Source organism: Balaenoptera acutorostrata, chromosome 5 (genome assembly GCF_949987535.1).
Source record: "Balaenoptera acutorostrata chromosome 5, mBalAcu1.1, whole genome shotgun sequence".
Taxonomy (NCBI): Eukaryota; Metazoa; Chordata; class Mammalia; order Artiodactyla; family Balaenopteridae; genus Balaenoptera; species Balaenoptera acutorostrata.
Window position 1 is genome coordinate 84,363,799 of NC_080068.1, and position 14,312 is coordinate 84,378,110.

The window sequence follows — 14,312 nt, forward strand, 5'->3', positions numbered from 1 at the left end:
ATCTGTAGTAGACACAAAACATAAAGAGAAAGGAATCAAGTCATTCCAATACAAAAAGTCATCAAATCAAAAGAAATACAGCAAGAGAAGAAGAAAGGTACAAAAGAATTTTAAAACAAAAAAACTAACAAAATGGCAATAGCAAGTCCTTACCTATTAATAATTACATTAAGTGTTAATAGATTAAATTCTATAATCAAAAGATATAAAATGGTTGAATAGATTAAAAAAGAAAAAACAAACAAGACTCAACTACATGCTTACTACAAGGGACTCACTTCAACCTTAAGGACACACATAGGCTGAAAGTGAAAGAAAGGAAAAATAATTCATTCAAATGATAACCAAAAGAGAATGAATGGTTATACTCAGAACAGACAAAATAAACTGTAAGTCAAAAGCTGTCAGAAGAGACAAAAAGATCATTTTATGACGATAAAAGGCTCAATTCAGTAATCATCTATCCAGATTATCCAGATATAAAATCCATAAGGAAAATAGCAGAGTTAAACAACACTAATGACCAAAGGGATCTAAGGGACATACATAGAATATTTCATCCAACAGCACCATAATACACATTTTTTTCAAGTGCACACAGAACATTTTCCAGGATAGATCATATGCTGGGCCACAAGACAACTCTTAACAAATTTAAGAAGATGGAAATCATATGAAGTATCCTCTCTGATCACATTGCTTTGAGACTCAAAATAAATGACAAGGGGAAAATTCACAAGTATGTGTATATAAACAACATGCTCCTGAACACTCAATGGGTAAAAGATGAAACAAAAAGGAAAATCAAAAAATATCTGTAGAAAAATGAAAATGTAAACACAATATATCATGACTTGTGGTATGAAGCAAACACAGTTCTAAAAAGGGAATTTACAGAGATAAATGCCTAATTTAACTAAAAACAAAGATTGCAAACAAACAACCTAACTTTACACTTCAAGGAACTAGAAAAAGAAGAACAAACTAAGCCCAAAATTAGCAAAGAAAGGAAGTAACAAATATCAGAGTAGAAATAAATGAAACTGAGTCTAGAAAAAAAAAATAGAAAAGACCAACAAATCTAACATTAATTTTTATAAAGATATGTAAAATTGACAAACCTTAGCTAGACTAAGAAAAAAAAGAGAAGGCTCAAATAAATAGAATTATCAATGAAAGACGAGACATTACAACTGATATCCAGAAATACAAAAGCTTTTCCTCCGAGATCAAGAGCAAAACAAGGATGTACACCCTCATTATTTCTATTAAACATAGTACTGGGAGTGCTAACCAGAACAATTAGGCAAGAAAAAGAAATAAAAGGCATCCAAATTTGAAAGGAAGAAGTAAAACTGTCTCTGCATATGACAGGATTTTGTATATAGAAAATGCTAAAGTCTCCACCAGAACTATTAGACCTAATCAATGAATTCACTAATGTTGCAGTACACAAAATCAATAAACAAAAATCAATGGTGTTTCTATACACTAACAATAAGCTATCCAAAACATAAATTAAGAAAAAAATCTCATTCACAATAACATCAAAAACAATGAAATGCAAATAAGTTTAACCAAGGAGGTGAAAGAACTGCACACTGAAAAGTATTAAACACTGATGAAAGGAACTGAAGAGGAAACAAATAATTGGAAATTTATCCTGTGTTCATTATTGGTATTATTAAAATTTCATATATCAAAGTGATCTACAGATTCAATGTAATCCCTATCAAAATTCTAAAGGCATTTTTCACAGAAATAGAAAAAACACCTTAAAATTCATATGGAGCCATAAAAGACTCCAAAGAGCCATTTGAGAGAGAAGAACAAAACTGGAACCCTCACACTGATCTCAGATTATATTATAGAGCTGTAGCAATTACAACAGCATGGTACTGACATACAAACAAACATATATACCAATGGAAAAAAACCGAGAGCCCAGAAATAAAATCATGCATATATGTTTAATTAATCTTCACCAGGGTGCCAAGAATACAAAATTGAAAAAAGTAGTTTCTTACAAAAATCGTGTTGTGAAAACTGAACACCACTTACCAAGGAATAAAATTGGACCCTTTTCTTACACAATACACAAAAATCAACTCAGAATGAATCCATGGTCTCCTTAACACTGGTCTTGAGAATAAGTTTTTCAGATATGACACTAACAGCACAGGCAACAAAAGCAAAAATAAACACATGAGATTACACAGGATAGAAAGCCCAGAGATAAACTCACACAAGTATGGTCACATAATTTATGACAAAGGAGGCAAGAATATACAATGGAGAAAAGACAGCCTCTTCAATAAGTGGTGCTGGGAAAACTGGACAGCTACATGTAAAAGAATGAAATTAGAACACTCCCTAACACCATACATAAAAATAAACTCCAATGGATTAAAGACCTAAATGTAAGACCAGACACTATAAAACTCTTAGAGGAAAACATAGGAAGAACTCTCTTGGACATAAATCACAGCAAGATCTTCTTTGAACCACCTCCTAGAGTAATGGAAATAAAAACAAAAATAAACAAATGGGACCTAATGAAACTTAAAAGATTTTGCACAACAAAGGAAACCATAAACAAGATAAAAAGACAACCATCAGAATGGGAGAAAATATTTGCAAATGAAACAATGGACAAAGAATTAATCTCCAAAATATACAAATAGTTCATGGAGCTCAATATCGAAAAAACAAAAATCCCAATTAAAAAATGGGCAGAAGACTTAAATAGACATTTCATCAAAGAAGACATACAGGTTGCCAAGATGCACATGAAAAGATGCTCAACATCACTAATTATTAGAGAAATGCAAATCAAAACTACAATGAGGTATCACCTCACACAGGTCAGAATGGCCATTATCAAAAAATCTAGAAACAATAAATGCTGGAAAGGGTGTGGTGAAAAGGGAAGCCTCTTGCACTGTTGGTGGGAATGTAAATTGATACAGCCACTATGGAGAACAGTATGGAGGTTCCTTAAAAAACTAAAAATAGAACTACCATATGACCCAGCAATCCCACTACTGGGCTATACCCTGAGAAAACCATAATTCAAAAGGACATGTGTACCCCAATATTCGTTGCAGCACTATTTACCATAGCCAGGACATGGAAACAACCTAAACGTCCATCAACAGATGAATGGATAAAGAAGATGTGGTACATATATACAATGGAATATTACTTAGCCATAAAAAGGAATGAAACTAGGTCATTTGTAGAGATGTGGATGGACCTAGACTCTGTCATACAAAGTGAAGTAAGCCAGAAATAGAAAAACAAATATCGTATATTAATGCAGATATGTGGAATCTTGAAAAATGGTACAGATGAACCTATTGGTAGGACAGGAATAGAGACGTAGACATAGAGAACAGACATGTGGACACGGGGGGGAAGGGTAGGGTGGCACAAACTGGTAGATTAGGTTTGACATAAATACACTACCATGTGTAAAATAGATGGCTAGTGGGAACCTCCTGTATAACACAGGGAGCTCAGCTCCGTGCTCTGTGGTGACCTAGATGGGAGGGGAGAGGGGGAGGGAGGTTCAAGAGGGAGGGGACATATATATACATGTAGCTGATTCACTTTATTGTACAGCAGAAACTAACACAACATTGTAAAGCAATTTTACTGCAATAAAAAAAAATCAACAAAATGAAAAGGCAACCAAGAGAATGAGAGAAAATATTTGTAAGTCGTATCTGACAAAGGATTAATATTCAAAATATATAAGCAACTGATATAACTCAATAACAAAAAACAAAGAAACAAAAAACTCAAAAAACAAATAACTTGATGTTAAAATGGGCATATACCTGAAAAGACATTTATCCAAATAAGACACACAAATAACCAATGGTATATGAAAAGGTGCTCAACATCATCGTGGAAATACAAATCATCAGGGATGCAACCATTAGGGAAATCCAAATCAAAACTACAAGAAAATATCACCTCACATCTGTAAGGATAACTATTGTCTAAAAAACAAAAGATAGCAAGTGTTGGCTAGCATGTGGAGAAAAGTGAACCCTAATACAGTGTTTGTGGGAATATAATTTATTATAGCCATTATGGAAAATAGCATGGAGTTTCTTTAAAAAAATTAAAAGTTGAACTCCCATGTAATCCAGCAATCCCACTTCTGGGTATCTACCCAAAGGAAATATCTAGAAGAGGTACCTGTACTCTGATATTCACTGAAGCATTATTCACAATAGCTAAGGTATAGAAATAAGCTAAATGCTTAACAATGGATGAATGAATAAAGAAAATGTGATATATACATAAAATAGAATATTATTCAGCCTTAAAAAAGAAGGAAAGCCTGTTATTTACAAGAACATGAATGGACCTGGAGAACATTATGCTAAGTGAAATAAGCCAAACACAGAAGTACAAATATTATATGATCTCACCGTATGTAGAATCTAAATTAGTCAGACTCAGATACAGAGAATAGAAACGTGGTTGCTAGAGGCTATAGGGGTGGGGAAATGGGAAGTGATGGTCAAAAGGTACAAAGTTTCCATTTTTCAAGATAAAGTAGGTTCTGGAGACCAACTATATAGAATAGTGCCAATAGCTAACAATATTTTATTGTTTAAAATTTATTAAGGAGGTAAATATAATGTCAAGTGTTCTTACCACACAAAAAATATAATAAGAAAGGTGATGGGAGTAAATGTTGCGAGGTAATAGATATGTTTACGGCCTTAATGGTGGTGAGTCTATATATGATTCTATAAACTAAATACGTACAGCTTTTTACATGTCAATCATACCTCAATAAAGTAGTTTTTAAGAAAATCAAAGGAAGTTTAGTTGTATGAATTTAGTATTTTGTCATCATCAAGTTATCTACATAACTAAAGAAAATTTAATAATTGACCTCTTCACTAGAAGTCCAACAATTATGTCAGTGACTCAATTTTCCAATATTCACTTCCCCCACCCACCATTTCTGATTGATGACATAGTTTCATTTTTCTTGGTCTGGAATTCACTTTCCCTAAAATGACTTTTTGACTATATGTTTGTATACTTGACTTAAAATCCAATGGGTGAGATTGTTTCTCTGTTTTTAAGAGGATCATCCTACCTTCCTCAAAGCCGATACTGTATAACAGCTCCAGATATGATTCAGGAATTTCAGTACCAAACTGGAAGCATTTTAACCAATTAGGTTATCACTAGAGAAAATGAATCTCAATATAAGTTAACCTCATTAGTTAATGTAATGATGCATTTTATTTCATATTTTTCACATAAATTTGTCATATTTAAAATTTTCAAGAGTTAAATATATATGCAATGCCTGTATTTAATTATTAATGTGCAATCCACTATCTTATATCAGTCATCTTCCATTTTCTTTTGGTCACAATATTGCATATTGGTTTCAGTTCCTTTGAATTTCTTTAAGGTACTTTGTGTTGCAATACACTAGCAGATGTGTTTGTGTAATTATTTCTTATCTTTTTCTCTGCCTCATAATTTTGTTCACATTTGCTGTGGAGATTTTAGAAATCATGTAGATTGTTTGGTACAGGAAGGAAATCAACCCTGGACTGCCTAATTACTTGCAATCTTCCTGTTTTTCCTTGGATGCATTTTTAATCTTACAAACAGTGGGCATTTTTGTTAACCCTTCCTACATACAGCTCTACTATATTTCCTATCATAGTTTTCTGTATATTAAGTCAAGTCTAGTTTTATATTGAAAGTGGATAAAGTAAGCCACGGTGTTCCAGAGGAAATACATTTGATTCAACATTTAAAAAATAAACTGTAGCTTGAAAGTTTTACATACAGTCATAACAGAAAGATAACTGGAAGACAGAGTATATATGTATATATATATATATATATATATATATATATATATATATATACATACATACATACATATATATATATATATACATACATACATATCTATAATACATCTACATTTACCTTAATCAATTGCTTATACATCTCAGTTGGGTTTTTTTGTTTACTTTTAAATTGTCCTGACATTTGGCTATGTTCACTGCTGTATGATTCACTTCTAAAAACAGAACAGGAAAGACAAGGACAACAAAAGTAAGTTGAAAATTTAGAGAACATAAATTCTTGCAAAAATGGAGAAGCACAAAATGGGAGGAGTAATTGAGCATGGCAGTATTAAATATCAACAAAATAATTAATCACTAATTGGGTCAAAACCTAATGTTCATTTCCCTTTACTTTTTATCTCTTCATGACTCAAACTCTCAGAGCAGAGTTTTTCTGGGCATAATGGAAAGGGGAGTGATTTGTGACATGTGTGAACTAGAGATTTAGTGGAGTGAAAGATTCTGACATTCAGACTGAATAAAAAGAACTTAAACTAATTAGACCACATAGACTGAATAGTTATGTCCACACAACTGGTTTTTACTTTTTTACTTCAAATTTCTTCTTATTCTGAATTCAAAGCTGATGGAAGTTTATGTGTTATAAATAATAATTGAGCCACTTACATTTTCTAGGTAGAAAAACTTGATATATTCTATTAATACACATTTTCTCTTTTTCCTTTTATCACCAATCTTATTTATAAATTTTATCTCTTTACTTTCAATTTATGCCATCTATGTTTTTATTACCTAAGAGATGCCATATAAATAACTGTCAAGGAAACCTGAATTAATCCTATATCTGTTCAATATTTGACATTTTCCAGTTTCTCCATAATATTCCAGTTAAGCATATACACACCGTTAACCTTTTTCTCCTCTGTGTTTCAGTGCTCAGACTTCTCTCATTAATCATCTGTACACCTAGAGATTCTGCTCTTTTCGGAAACTCACACCAGACTACAGCTTTAGAGATTTGACAGGCATTAGATACTTTTTTACTTCCAAAAGAAGAATCAAAATATCTCATAACTATCAAAATGAGGCTTAGGGAGAATACGTTTTAGACAGACTTTGGCTAAGAGAAAAAAACATCATCAGGTCCAAGTACTCCAGTGACAAACTTCAAGTAAAAAAGCAAGTCCTTTTATTTGACTGAGATACTTATCCTAATTTAAATGGATAATGCATGATATCAGATATTTTGGTGTTTTATGGATAATTGGTAGGATTAATAATAGATTTTACAGAAAATTAGCTCATTTATCTCTGGGGTGACATGAGATGCTAAAATTAACTCTAGAAAATAGAAAATACTTTGATTTTACTTGACTCTTTCAAGTACATCTTTAAGGGATGTTATTTTTAAGGAATTCGTTTTCATGTGTGTTAAGCATATGATAAAAGGATACAGAAAACCAGCAAATACACTGTTAAAATTTGTGAAATGGCTCACTGGCTTATGGACTGAAACATTTACAAGGTTACTATGTTCCTCATTAGGAAAACATGATTAGTTTCTCACTGATTAGTATACTTTGGCTTTTTTTTTCTTTTGAAAAAGCCAGAAACTATATTAATTTATTGATGGAAAATAATATCATTTCCCCAAAATGAATTTTATTGCATATGAATAACTGTATTTGAAGCTCTCAGTGACTAGTGAAATTTGGTTTATTTTCATGAGTTCTTTTATTCCAGCCATATTGCCTCCCATCAACTTGTTTCATTCATTTGTTGATGATCTATCCATTCATTCATATCTAAGTATATATTGAGTTGAATCAGTTGACCTAGATTCAAAAATGAATTAAATTATTCTTGTTGTCAAGTGTAATCAAGGAGGCAGACTATAAAAATATTTGAAAAATATGATTACTATTATACTGGAAGTCAATACGAAATATTAAAGTAGCATAAAATGAGCTTGATTAATAAACTCCAGTTAGAGAGTAGAGGAAGACTTTACAAAAGCAGAGACATGAAGTGGATTTTGAAGGTTCGGGAGGCTGACTTAAGGAGGCCAGCAGGGGTTAGCAGTCATGTACAAAGTCTCAGAAAATCAAAACCACATGGAGTAATTGCAGAAATTGGTATAATTAATGAACTTAATATGGTTTTAACATTGGACAGAAGTGGCTAAAAATAAGGCTAGATATGTTAGACTAGTGTCAGGTTTGTATGTTCAGATAAAGAGATTTAACATTATTTCTTGAGGAATGGGGAGTCATTTTAAAGAAAATGAATTATATTGCTAGATTTCTGTTTTAGTGAAATAATCCAAGTAACAGTGAAAATGACTGAGTTGGTGTAGGCAAAACTAGAGGCAGAGAGACAATGTTAGAGTGATTGAATAGTGTAGATGTGGGAGGATGAGAGTTGATCTAATACAGGAATAGTGTGAATGATTAGGCTAAAGAATAAACATGAGAGATTATAATAAATGTGAGAGATTATAATCCCGGAGTTCAATAGATATTAGTGAACAAATAGAAGTGGCAGATAAGGGAAGAAAAAAGTTTTGATTAAAAGCTTTTTATAAAAGAAGAAGTACTGTGTACATTTTTACCTTGGGTACCTGTGGGTTCTTCAGATGAAGATGTATAGCATTCAGTAAAATATACAGCCCTAGAACGATTCTGGGCTACAAGTATAAAATTAACAATTGTTAATGCGTAGGTAGTAGTAGAACTACTACTAGTAGAGGGGGTACATGGTACAGATTGTATACTAACATTAGGATTAACGACACTGCAGGAAACAAACTAATCAATAATTCACAGAAGTACCTGTTTTGTGTTTAATCAGAAATGAATTTTTGGAGAAATAGACTTTAATGAAAGTCATCCTTAGCTAAGATAAATTGAATGAGAGGGCAATTATCTAGAATCTGAAGAAAAAAATGTATTCCTCCAGACATTAATTTTTTCATCTGTCAATGAATGCTTTTGGAACGGGGGTTTATTGCCCCCATGAGGCCAAAAATTGCCCATGTGGAAGGTGTGTGGAAAAAAAAAATCCTTAATCTTTTTACGTATAAAGCAGAAGTGTACATATAGTAAATATACAGATATATATCTGTAGTACAAAATTTCAAAAGGGCAATGATTTGGGGAAAAAATAAGAAGTCTCCTGGGAGGGGGACAATAAAAATAATTAAGAAACTCTGGTCTAGTATTGGGTGGAGTCTTCTATTATTTTATAAAGATATTTCTGTATATCATATGTGATTTGTGAACTCTTGAATGTCAACTCTCATACCAAATGTGATTTAATGGCCACAAAAGCACAAGGACTGGCAATTTCCCTCTCTTACATTTTTACTCCAGTTTCACAGCCTGACATTTTGACATATTTTGCCCGCTCAGCTGTTGTGAGGATAAACTTCTCTCTGCTTAGTTCATGTCCCTGAGGGAACATAAGCTTTTAATTTTGAAGCAACCAGGAACTTAGTGCCAAAATAATTAGTGTTACTTATTGGAAAATCATTAATGACATCATCATCAAAAATCACTCCAGTTTTGAGAGCTTCCTTTCTCCTAGGATGCTTTCATTTAATTTACCACGTTTTTCCCTAACGTGATCATCCAAATGAGTTGTATTTAATTTTTTTTTAATTTATGCACATTTGACCTAACTATAGATCTTATAGAGAGGATATTTTTAACTGCATGTTAAATTTTGGATAACGTTTTAGCACCTATGGTATTCTGCCTAAAGAAGCAGAGAAGAAACTAGTAATTATACAACTTCTTCCCCTGGTACTGTCACATAAATAATGGGTTGTAAACAAGCTTAAAGAAAAAAAATGTTTCTCTGGATAAATTTTGTGGAAGAAGCAGGTGACTTCTCTGCCAAATGCATGCATGAGGCAAGCAGATGAGATTTGTAACATAATTCCTCTCAAGCAGAAAGGCAGTTTGGCTAGGTAAGCGAAGAGCAGCCTAAATCCTAGCTGAGGTGAGTAGAAATGGGTTTGCGCATTGAATACCTAAATTCTAGCAAACAAATTCTTCTACAACTGAGGTATCTGAAAATATTCTGATTTAAGTTGTACTTTTGCTGAATTATTTTGTAAACAAATGAACTTAAGGAGTCTTTAAAAAGAATTTCTGGGCTCATATTGTTATCGAAATTCTCAATTGAGTGACTCAGTGAGAAAAATCTCTTCTCAAAAAGTCCTTTTAATCTTTCAGTCTTTTCTTATGCTCTCACTAAAGATCTAGGTCTGGGGGAAAAATAACAAGATTTTCATTTTTAACATGTTATTTTCTGATGTGAGGAAAGTTTTAACTTAGAGTCCATGACTTGCTGCTGGGGAGAGGGTGTCTTGTTTAGCTACAAAAATGATAGAACAATTATCAGTGCTTATCAATGCATGTTCTTTTATTTATTCCCCCCACTTTTAGGAGAATTTTTCAAAGGAGTTCTTGACCTGCAAACATTAACAACATTTTATCTGGTGCCTTTTTGACTAGACTCTTCTCTTCATGTTTGGAGGGAGATAGTAAGATTTTTTTTTACTTGGCAGGAAAAATAGGAAAGTCCCCTCCATAGCATATTTCCATGGTTCCACTTTAGCCAGGCTTATGCTAAGCACAGTGACAGCCAATTTTGCCTGCCCAGCAAAGGGAGATGCAGGAGACCCCTGCATCTTGTCTTGGCTTCACTCTCTCTCCAAATCTACTTTTCTCCTCATCAGGGCTGGTCACTGCTTAAGTCTCCTCTTTGCTTGAAGAATCCATGATGCATAAGCTGCAAGTTGTACATAATTTTAGGTGGGTTTTATATTAATAATAAAAAGTTACATTATACATGTATTATAATGAATTTCACTCAAATGCTAGAAAGACTGAAACATATCCACGGTGCCAATTATTTTTCCTTAAGTGTATATTAATAGAATTACTTCAAAATGTTATCAGAAGTTATTAAGGGAAATAAAAATAGGAAACAAAGCATGATGCCAAAACTCTGTCCCTTTGTGTATTTCAATATCAACTGAATGCAGTTACCATGTTTAAGACATTTTTCTTTAATTGGTAGCAACCTTCTTTGGACAGGAAGAAAGCATGCACTTTTGCCGAAGGGCATAATGCACTTGCCTCATAATAGCACAATATCTGTGTCTTTTATAACCCAGAAAAGTTGAATACTTGTGTGATGTCACTTTATAACAAAGAGTGGATATTCTGAATGCAGAAAGTTCACCTTGAGATTGAATAGCAGCTAGAACTGAGTAAATTAACTGAAGGAAAGGACAAAAATATATGAATAGACAACAGCATGTTTTCCCTTGAGGAGAGAAGCAATAGAATATTCACAAAAAAGCAATTACTATGAAAAGTAGTGATGTATGCAGAAAAAAATGAAAGTTAATGAGTTAAATAGAAAAGGGAAAGACAAGACGGCAATAAGAAACACAAGTTAAAATGTTAAAATTATAAACAAATACATGACTATCTGCAGCATCTGTAGATCATATGCTTCTTGAGTGCACCTGCTTATATGCATATCTTATCACCTCTGCCTGATTGTATACTACATGAGAAAATAATCTGTGATATGTTCATTTAATATTACTGACATCTCCTGTTCAAATGCTTAGTGTAGAGTTAGGATCTCAGAAACATAAATGTTGGACAAGAGAAATTTCGTTATCTAGCTAGAGTCTGTCTGGACATCCAGATCCCACAAGTATAAAGTGTCTGGGAATGTTTTCTGAACTAAGCCTCAGATGTCACTTAGAAGGTCTCTGAACTTAAGAATCCAACTGAGGAAAGATTCTGTACTTCTTCCCTGAAGTTTCACTGTGTTCAGACATCTGAGTCCCAAAGACTAATGATTATGCAAATAGGAACAAACAAGAAAAAATATTTGCATATTCAGGAATAACTCAATCTGCTCCACACCTCCCATTGATCAACCCCTCCTAAAGTCCCCCCATATTTTTTTCACACTTTCACCTCTGCTTAAAAACCCATTGGCTTTTCACTCAGTATGATAATCTCCAGGTCCATCCAATGTTGCTTCAAATAGCATTATCATACTAAGTGAAGTAAGTCAGACAGAGAAGGACAAATATCACATGATATTGCTTATATGTGGAATCTAAAAAAAATTATACAAATGAACTTATTTACAAAACAGAAACAAACTCACAGGCATAGAAAACAAACTTATGGTTACCAAAGGGGAAAGGTGGGGGGGAGGGATGAACTGGGATTTGGGATTGACATATACACACTACTATATTTAAAATAGATAACCAACAAGGACCTACTGTATAGCACAGGGAACTCTGCTCAATATTCTGTCATAATCTAAATGGGAAAAGAATTTGAAAAAGAATACATATATGTATATGTATAACTGAATCATTTTGCTATATATCTGAAACTAAAACAACATTGTAAATCAGTTATTGTCCAATATAAAATAAAAATTTTTTAAATTAAAAAAATAAAATAGATAAACAACAAGGTCCTGCTTTAGAATAGGGAATTATATTTAATATCTTGTAACAACCTATCATGGAAAAGAATATGAAAAAGAATATATATATATATATCTGAATCACTTTGCTGTATACCTGAAACTAACACAACATGGTAAATCAACTATACTTCAATTAAAAAAAAAAACAGGAAAAAAACCCATTGCCTTTTGTTTTATTGGAGTTGAGCTCAAACTGAGTTATGGTCTCTATCACCTATAACCTTGAGTAAAGTCTTGCCTGTTTAACTTTGTCAGGTACAATTTTTGCTCTGGCACAGATCATCAGAAAAAGTAGTCACATGAAACTGGATTTTCATTTGCCTTGTAATTGTTATAAAATCTATTATCTGTTTTATTATTCTGTGTCCCAGATAATGCCTTTTATAAGGTAGTAACAGTAAATTTTATTTTTTATTTATTGTTTTTTCAGTGGCAAAACTGAATATTGTCCAGTTACTGAGGATATATAGAAATAGTCTTTATCTTAAAACACTGGTGGAAGTATAAATTGTTTCTATTTTGTGTCGACCCATTTAGTAATATACATCAATAATTTTAACACATTCACACTTTTAACCAAGTAATTCCAAGTCCTAAGAATTTACACTAAGGGAAAAGACAGACATTTGTACAATTATTTATGAAAATATTTCTAAATGCTGAATAATGAAATAATGGTTAAGTAAACTGTGGCATATCCAAAAGAAAAATTGTTATAAAGGTATAAAATAACAGTGGCAAATGATATTTAATAATATGCATTCATTATCCTTTTGTATTTTTAGTGCCAATTGGGAGTAGAAAGAGATTTATTATGGCCATATCCTAACCATGTGAAAGAAATTATCTAAGCAGAGAATGACTTTGAAGGCTCAAGAAGAGTGAATCTCAGATATAAAATATCAGTGAACTAGAGACACAGTAATAAACACTTTGCTCATGAGGTAGATTTTGAATAGGCATCTTTATTTGGAATGTATCAACTCTCAAGGAGAGCTTAGGAAGTACGTGCCCCTCTAAAATAATATGGAAATTATTTGTATCTGTATGTACTTTTCTGGTCAGAGTGTTTAGATTTAATCAGGTTCTCAAAAGATTTGACAACCTCCAAAATCTTAAGAACAAACACGTTTGAATTAATAGAAGAATGTCTCTTATATTGGACCAAGGTGATTTTTCAGCTATTTCAATTAACGATATAGGTAGTATTTTTAGCCATCTCTCTGTGCTTGCACAGCTTCCTGGTACATGCAGGCCCATAGTCTAAATATCATCAGTTAAAAATGTAAATGGAAACAAGAAAAATGATTTTATTAAATAGGTGTTCATCATTCCATCAGCCAAAGTTGCCTCCCTCACTTAATTTTACACAATACCCACAATGTTGCTGAAAGTGACAGAGACTAATGGAATCAAAAGTTCTCTCTCACTCATGCAGGTACAAGCTAGATTTCAAATTATGTAGTCATTTGCTTTGTTCTAGGGGAACCTGTTTCTTCAGTAACAGCATTTTACTTTGTATGGTAATCGAGCTTTTCAAAAGGAAACTGCTTCTCCTATTAGGTTTCCTTGAGTAAAATTTCTGCAGAATATATTGAGTTCTGTTTCTTTAAACACTTTAAAACATTAGCTTACATTTTTTTATTATATACTGTACAGGTAAAGTAAGCTGAACTCACTAAATAATTCCCGTTTAATTGTGGTACATAAAGCTAAGATATTACACTGCAAGAAATATTACTGGTTGCCTTTTCAGCATTTTAAAGGTTTAAGAGTAATATTCATCCATCCAATCTTTCATTTATTTTAAACACAGGCATCAAAGACTGAGCATGTCTAAGAGCATCAGGTAAATCTGGTCTCATGCACTTTATTTAGATGAAACAGAATGTCAAAGTTAAGAGT